Source organism: Tursiops truncatus, chromosome 8 (assembly GCF_011762595.2).
Source record: "Tursiops truncatus isolate mTurTru1 chromosome 8, mTurTru1.mat.Y, whole genome shotgun sequence".
In the NCBI taxonomy this organism is placed as follows: domain Eukaryota; kingdom Metazoa; phylum Chordata; class Mammalia; order Artiodactyla; family Delphinidae; genus Tursiops; species Tursiops truncatus.
The window spans coordinates 92567610-92575589 of NC_047041.1; positions in this window are offsets into that span (position 1 = coordinate 92567610).

Below are 7980 nucleotides of genomic sequence, written 5' to 3' on the forward strand. Positions count from 1 at the left end.
ATGGGGAAAGAATCCAGGGGATTTTTTTGGGTCCTGGCTGGAAGCCTCTGATTTTTGTTTGTCCCTTGCTCATTTATCAAGGTTTCAGTTTGTTGGTGTGTTGTTTTCTTATAGGAATAAAGGCAACACCACATCGTGAATCAGGTCTGGATATCGACCCTTGTGCAACTGTGATCAGCCTGGGGTTTGGGATTTTCAAAAAAGTGCTTATCTCATTTGTGTCAATAGCAGAACGGAAATAGTGTGGTGTAATGGAAAACTGGCTGGCCTAGAGGCGGGGGTGTGGGTGTAGGGGCAGAACTAATATGTATTGAACACCCACTAGCTCCAGACTCCACTCGTTATGCTTACAGGGTCTCTAGGAAAAAGGGATAATTAGTGTCCAAGTTTGGGGAAACTGTGACTCAGAGAGGTTAGGTAACTTGCTCAAGGTCTTCCTGGAACACATGAAAGAGCAGGGATTCACACCCAGGATTTGGGAAGCACCTGACCATTCAGCTTCCCTCCACCTGGATTTAAGTCTCAGCCCTGCCACGTGGTAGCTGTGTGACTTGAGGCAAGTGGCTTCACCTCTCTGGGCCTCATGTCTTCACTTGTAAAGTTAGGGTTGTAATACTGGCTTTATGGGCATTGGAGAGGGTGCAGTGAGATGCTGTGTGTAAAGGGCTTGGGCAGAGACGAGAATAAATGCTACCTTGTCACCCCAGCCCCCCTCCCTGTCTCCATCATTCCTTCTGTGGAGGCTCCCGGGTCATGTCAGTTCCTGAAGAGCCAGGTGTCTGTCTGCCTCCCCCAGGCACGTCTGTGGCGGTTCCTGCACCTTGTTTTCCTTATCCTTGGAGTTTCCCTCTTCTGTGGCCTTAGAGCTTCTGAGGTCTGGAGGGTGGCGATCTTTGAAGATGCCTTTTCTTCCTGAGAGGAAAAGCATCTGGACAGAAACAAAAGGAGGCATCGGGCCGAGGTTCCACGTGTTCGAATCTCAGCTTTCCAACGTGTTAGTTCATGTCCTCTGAGAAGCAGACGCCAAAATGGGATTCAAAACGCAATGTATTAATTGGAGGAAACACCTGTGAAGGATAAACGGGAGGGAACAGGAGTGGGTGGGAGAGCCTTGGGGCTGTGGTCCTGGTAGAGAAGAAAGAAGGAAGGGGCCCGAGGCAGGAAGAGTCTTAGATCGCAACACGGTTCCCAAAAAAGCTCAGCCCCGTGATGGGGAGTCCTGGAGCTAAAGTAGGCTGAGGGGGGAAGCCCGCACCTCCTAGGACCAGGCCTGTGCCAGTCCCCCTGCCACGGCCCATCACAGGCTGGGCGCAGCCTGCAGGGAACGGGAAGCCTGCCTCAGTGAGGATGCGATGGTGGGCCCGGCGGGACAGAGCTGGGCTGTGGTCCACTCGGCTCCCTCAGCGGGAGATCCAAGTGGTTCACTTTTACCACATTTGCTCACTCAGTAGGCAGACTTGGGAAACATACTCATGCTCTCCGAAGCTCAGATTCACCATCTGTAAAATGCGGATGATAATAATAGCTTAAAACAACACTGATTTATTCTCTCTCACAATTCTGTGGGTCAGTGGGGCTCAGTCGGGGGGCTGGAATGTGCAGGGTGGCATCTCACCCTCCAGGTGCTCCCTCCACAAGGCTCGTCATCACTCCACAGCCCGGCCTGAACTTCTGTGCAGCATGGCGGCTGGCTTCAAAGGGCAAGCGGTCCAAGAGGACAAGCCCCAGGGGCCAAGCATTTGTCAAGCCTCTGTTTGCATCATGTGGGCTAATGTCTCATTGGCTGACTCGTGACGCATGGCCACGCCCAGAGTCGGCACGGTGGGGGAGGGGGCACTACACAAGGGCATTCATTGTGGTCACCAGTGTTACAGGCTGCCACAGGGCTACGGGGGTGGGGGTGGGGTGTGTGTGACAGGATGATGTTGCTAAGTGCTCAGCACAGTGTCTGGTCCGCCTCTATATATGTGCCCAGGACACAGTGACTGACGGGATGAAACCTCCCTCTGAAAGGCTCTGGGGTGAAGGTGTCCGCTCTGGCTCTGAGGAGAACTTAGCAGAGTGGGCTGATTGGAGAGGGGACACTTGGGTCTTGTCCCTGCCCAAGGATTCCCAGGAAGAAGGGAAGTGCTGGAGCCCAACTTTGTAGATTCTGGGTTCGGGGGAAGACGCAGGTCAACAGAAGCCCAGTAGGTCAGAGCAGGCCTCCCGGGGGACGAGGAGAAGACTTCCTGCCAAGAAGATTCCCAGTGGGAAGGAACTCACAACTGTGGAGTAACTGGGAGAAAATGTCCTGTGGAAACTCTCAACCCATCATCTCTAGGTCTCCCGGGGGAGAGTGAGAGGAGTCAGCTCCTTCCAGAACATTCCGTGTAATGACTTCAGTCTTGGGAGACTGGCGAGCGCACAGTAGGCCTCAGTAAACATGGACTGAAAGAATGAAAGTTGAGATGATCGGGGGAGGAATGGTGTGGTGGACGGCTGGGCAGAATTTGGCAGGGAGAGGCTCAAATTTATATTCATTATTTCACATAATGCTATCCATCCCTCTTCCCTCACCTCTCTTCACAGATGAGGAATTGCTGTCCAGAGATGCTTAATAACTTACTTACAGCCACACAGTTTCTAAGTGGCTGAGCTGGGATTCGAACTTGTGACTTGACACCCAGACTCTTGACAACCACTCCATATAGGTCACACCACACCGCACCATACCTCACTCAGAGAAAGGGACATTTCAGGGGATCACAGCAACCAACAAGGCCCAGACAACAAGCGGATGAGTTCAGAGCCTGCCAAAGCCAGACAGCACCTTCCCCCCGGGGAGCAAGGCCACCCAGTCACCCCATGGTTGCCATCTCCTGCCTGCTCTCCCCCAGCACCCCCAGGGCTGAGGACACTCAGTCTCCCTCCCAGGACCAGGGCTCCTGAAGGGGGCCCCTTGGCTTTGAAGTGTGGGTGACAGGAGTAGATAGTGTCCATGGATAATGTAACAAAACCCTTTTCTTTGTGCCCTGAGCAGTATCCTGGGTCTTGGGCAGAGGGAGAGGGGGGTGGCTGGAACAAACTCCTCTTTGACAGCTGAAGCAGAAAGACGCTGGGGAAAAGCAAACAGAAAGCGCCCAGAAAAGACTGACTTAACTGAGCCACAGCTCTGGTAAGGAGAACAGCTTATTCATATTTGAAGAGGTATTGAATGCTGGCAGCATACTAAGTACTGGAAGGAAGGGAGATGCTGCCATCGAAATAGATCAAGGCAAAGTAATGAGATGGAGAAGCCAGAGGAAAAGGCATTGGCAGGTGGGGTAGCGGGGGCAGGAGGCTGGGGAGGGAACGAATGGGAGGGTGAAGGGGGCAGTGGGCCGTAATCGTGCTTTCCCTCACAGACCTACTCTGTTTGCCTTAGAATATGATTCTTCATCTTTGGGGGATTCTGATGAAAGCCTGGTCCTCATCATTCCTATAACACCAAATGTACTTGCAGAGAAGATTCGGAGTGGGATGAGAGGTCCCGAGGCCCATCCCCAGCCCCTCTAAGACAGCGTTGTTGTTTTTCTCGGCCACGGCACACATGCGGGGGTCTTAGTTCCCAGACCAGGGATCGAACCCGTGCCCTCTTCAGTGGAAGCGTGGAGTCTTAACCACTGGACCGCCAGGGAAGTCCCAGACAGTGGGTTCTTTTTTTTTTTTTCTTCAATATACCAAACTCGATTGTATTTCTATACATTTGCAATGAACAATCTGAAAATGAAATTAAGAAAACAATTCCACTCACAATAGCATCCAAAAGAATAAAATACATAAGAACAAAGTCAACAAGAGAAATGCAAAATGTATCTCTGAAAGCTATAAAACATTGCTGCAGTAAACTAAAGATCTCAGTAAGTGGAGAAACATCACGTATTCACGGGTAGACAACGGGCTCTTAACGAGTGGCATTCATCCCCATGGTCCACCCCAGAGTCTCTGGGTCAGCGAGGCAGAGGTGGAACTTGGCACTGGTTTGGGGAAAAGCTTCCCAGGGGACTCCGACGTGGACCCTGGTTGAGAATATTGTCCTGGGGCTCCAGGAATCCCAGATGAAGACCTCAGGCTTTCAGGGAGCAAAAGTGTTCTACTCTAGCATTGAGAACAAGTGAATCCAAGCCAGGAGTGGACCTCACACAGCCCCCCCGGTGTCCTGACTGGTTTGGGAACCTCCAGTCAGCCCCACAAGGCAGTTAGTCACCCAGATACGAGCTCAAGAAGATCTGTACTGTCTTCCCATGTGCTCAGAATAAAAGCCTAAATCCTCATCAAGGTTCACCAAACCTTGTGAGATCCTTTCCTCAAAGTCAGCAAATACAAGTTCTCACCTCAGGGCCTCTGCACTTGCCGTTCCCTTTGCCTGGAGCTATTCCCCCAGAGATCCATGCAGACTCTCTTTCAGTTCCTGAGGGTCTTTGCCTAATTACCCTGTCCAAAGAGCATTCCTTCTTGCTCTTAATCCCCTGCCCAACTTGCATTTTCCTTATAGCACTTATCCAATTCTGTTGGTTTATATACGTTGTTCATTTTCTGTCACCTGTTTCAGAAGGTAAATTACAAGAGGTCTGCCCCTTTTTGTTGCCTTCTGTGACACCAGTGCCTAGAACGGTGTCTAGCACATGGCAGTGGCTCATTAAGTGTTTGTTGAATGAATGAATAGTGATAATTCTTTCCTCTCTGTTATCCCACAGGACACAGATGTCACTTTCAAATTCGGTTAAAAACTCCCTGGAAACACAGAGCTGCTTTTTAGAGCCGTCTTCCCATGGAATCAGCAAATAAGTAAACAAAAGCAGCTCCTTGACACCTACTGTATGCTCAGCCCCCATAGGCTAAAGGGAGGTACAAACAAAGAGTTAGTCTCTCTCTTCAAGGTCTTTACAATCCAGCTGGGGATGAGTGCTCCGGTCGTAGAATGCCTAAGCAGACAACTGCTCAGAACCTTGAAGGATAGTCGTTGGAGCTCTGAGGGGCTGGAGTGGTCAGAGAGGCTTTCTGGAGGAGGGAACACCTGCAGTGCCCTTTGAAGAATAGGGCCTGCTGGGTAACTGGTTGGAAGAAGAATGTTCCCCAGAGGGCAACCAAGTGGCAACCTTCTTCAGGTCCTGATGGAGGAAGGTGGGTTGAGCGGGTCACAGCCACCATATCCTGACATTATGGCATTCCTGCTCCTCAGGGTGTCCACTCCAGGTCACCTCATACAACCTGGAGACCAGGCCAGACCTAATGGAATCGTTAGGGTACTATTGCTGTGGCCCAGGAATCCAGGAAGAGAACACATGAGATTCAGACACGCCTGGAGTCAGGCCAATGCCAGCAGCGTGAACTTGCACAAGGCTGAGGAAAACTTGCTGGGCCTCAGTTTCCCCATCTATAAAATGGAACCAAGGACACTTTCCTCATTCGATTGTTGGGATGCCCAGTATGTGAAACTCTGGATCCATGTCCTCAAAGAGAGCCCATCACTATGGACTCTCAGGTTCTGGCCACAAGTGTGCATGGGCCAGGGTTTTCTCAGGTCACCTCCTCTCTGGGCCTCAGTTTCACTGCTGTCTATCTCTGAGATGGGTCAGGGAACCCTTTGCAGTTTCCTCCCCTCTTGTCTTCACCTCTGTGCTTGCCAGGCTCCTCTTTCCCAAGTGAATTTGCATGTGGCCAGGTGGCTATTTCAAAGTCCAGGGAACTGAAATCAAGGGAGCAAGGGTGATACAAACCAGGGTGGGAGTGAGGGAGGGCAGGTGCTCAGGGCAGCTGGGTCCGCGTCCTTGGGGGAGGAACTAGGTCTTTTCCCCACCTCCCACTGCCTACCTCCATGCTTTCCCCACCAGGAAAGAGGACTCAAGGGCCTTCTAAATGAGGCCAAGCCGGACACTGGACTTGGAATCTTGCTCTGCTTCAGCCCGAAAGAGCTGGGGAGGAGTGGGGAGTGGAGCGAGGGAACAACAGCGTTCAGCACATCTGGATTCTAATCCTACCCCTGAGGTTTTCTAGTTGTGCGACATTGGCGAAGGCACCCAGCCTCTTTGAGCCTGGGGTCCTATCTGAAAAACAGATCCTAGGAGACCCTAAGAGCGCAGAGGTCGTGCTGAGTTAGGTTGGGATTGTACTGCCGGGCTCGTCCGGGCCCCGCAGTCGGCGCGAGCTCGGTCCCAGCCTTCCGTGCGCGCGCGCCATGCGGCCGGGGCGCTGGCTGCTCTCGGAGGGGGTCGGGGCCTTCGCCCACCTTTCCTCCCGTCCGCGCTTTCTCTGCGTCTGCAGAGGCCCCTGCCCTGAGTTTTCCGCGCCAGGAAGGAAAATAGGGGTTTAGCGACCCCTCTTGGCGAATGCATGTTACAGCTGTTGTGGTCGCAGGCGTCCCACAGGCAGATGATGGGAAACGCGGGAGGTTGGGGGAAATGAGGGTTTTCCTTCTGGGCAAGTCTTCATTCCACCGTCAGCAGTCACCTGGTGACTGCGGTGATTGGTTCCTTCATTCCCGTCCTCAGTCACTCATCGAATTGCTACCAATAGTCGTCAACAAACACTGACCGAGAACCACCTCTGTGCCTTGGAACCTAAGAAGCTACTGCCCAGAATGGACCCATTGCATTATGGTATACATTCGTTCGTTCATTCGTTCGTTCCTTCCTTCATTAATTTACCCACTCGCTCACTCATTCATAAATGTGGTTGAGCTCCCCTATGGGCCAAGCACCATTCTTTCCATTTGAGAAACAGTAAGCAAACAAGCAAAGACCCTTGCTCTCATGAGCTTTAAGTTTTAGAAGGGGGCACTGAAAATAGTGCACATAATAAACAAGTATCGAGTACATGTGAAGGAGAAAAGTGCTATAAAACATGAAAAGTGGAATGGGGGGCACTGCAGTGTGGCAGGGGTGGAAGCAGGTTGCAGAATGAGGTAGGTGGTCATAATAGGCCTCCGAGAGAAGGTGATATTTATGCAGAGTCGTAGGAGGTGAGAAAGGGAGCCGAGCAGGTATCTGGGGGCAGAGCAGTCCAGGCATTGGAACCCAGCTAGAGCAAAGGCTTTGAGGCACTGCTGTGCTTTATACTGTAGGCATGAGCAAAGAGCCTGGGGATATAGGTTGGGGCCCCTAAACCTGCCTAAGGAGTCAGGGAGGAAGTTTCCTTGGAGGAGGTGACATGCAGGCATAGACCTGAAGGAGAAGCAGGAGTCTGCCAAGTGGGTAGCTTTGTGAAAGTGCTCTCTGAGTGGAGGCAACAGCACATGCAAAGGCCTGGAGGAATGAGAGATGATGGTGTGCTGGGAGCGATACAGGAGGTTCAGTGTTTTGGGGCTGTTGGTGGTGGGGGAAGAGAGGTGCAAAGAATGAGACTAGGCAGAAATTTGTGATTGATTATTCTAGAGGTCTGGTATGCCACACGAAAGAATTTGGATTCAGAGGTTGCAAATTGATGGCCGAGGGCTGAAATCAACTGGTAAAACCATTTTGCGTGGCAGTGCTTGCCTTTTTTTTTTTTTTTTTTAACTTGAAGGCATAGAGGAGGGTTATGCAGGCTTCTGTTAGTCAACAGTCTCCCCCGTCCTCCCCTTTGCCTTAAGCCAGCTTTGCACATTTGTTACCATTGTGTCCTTGAAGGCATTTGGGTTTATAACCCCTGTAAGAGGAAGGGGAGCCACTGAAGGATCTTGAGCAAAGATCAGACTTTTCCATTGGAAAATGTATTCTGGGACTCCTTGAAATCGGGGAACTTTTCCTTTATTTTGATAGTCTCACGGTCTAACACAGGGCTTGGTACATGATAGGTGCCCAGTGAATTGTTTTTTTGAGTGGGGAATGAACAAATAAATGACAGAAGAGATGGGTCGTCAGTGCAGGCCAGGCTGTGGAATATGTGAGGTCCTAACGCTCTCGGTAAAGTGCCTGCCCACTGCTCATGCGTCCTCTCAGTGTGGAGTCCATGAGGACAGCGTCTCTCCAAGAGGAATTC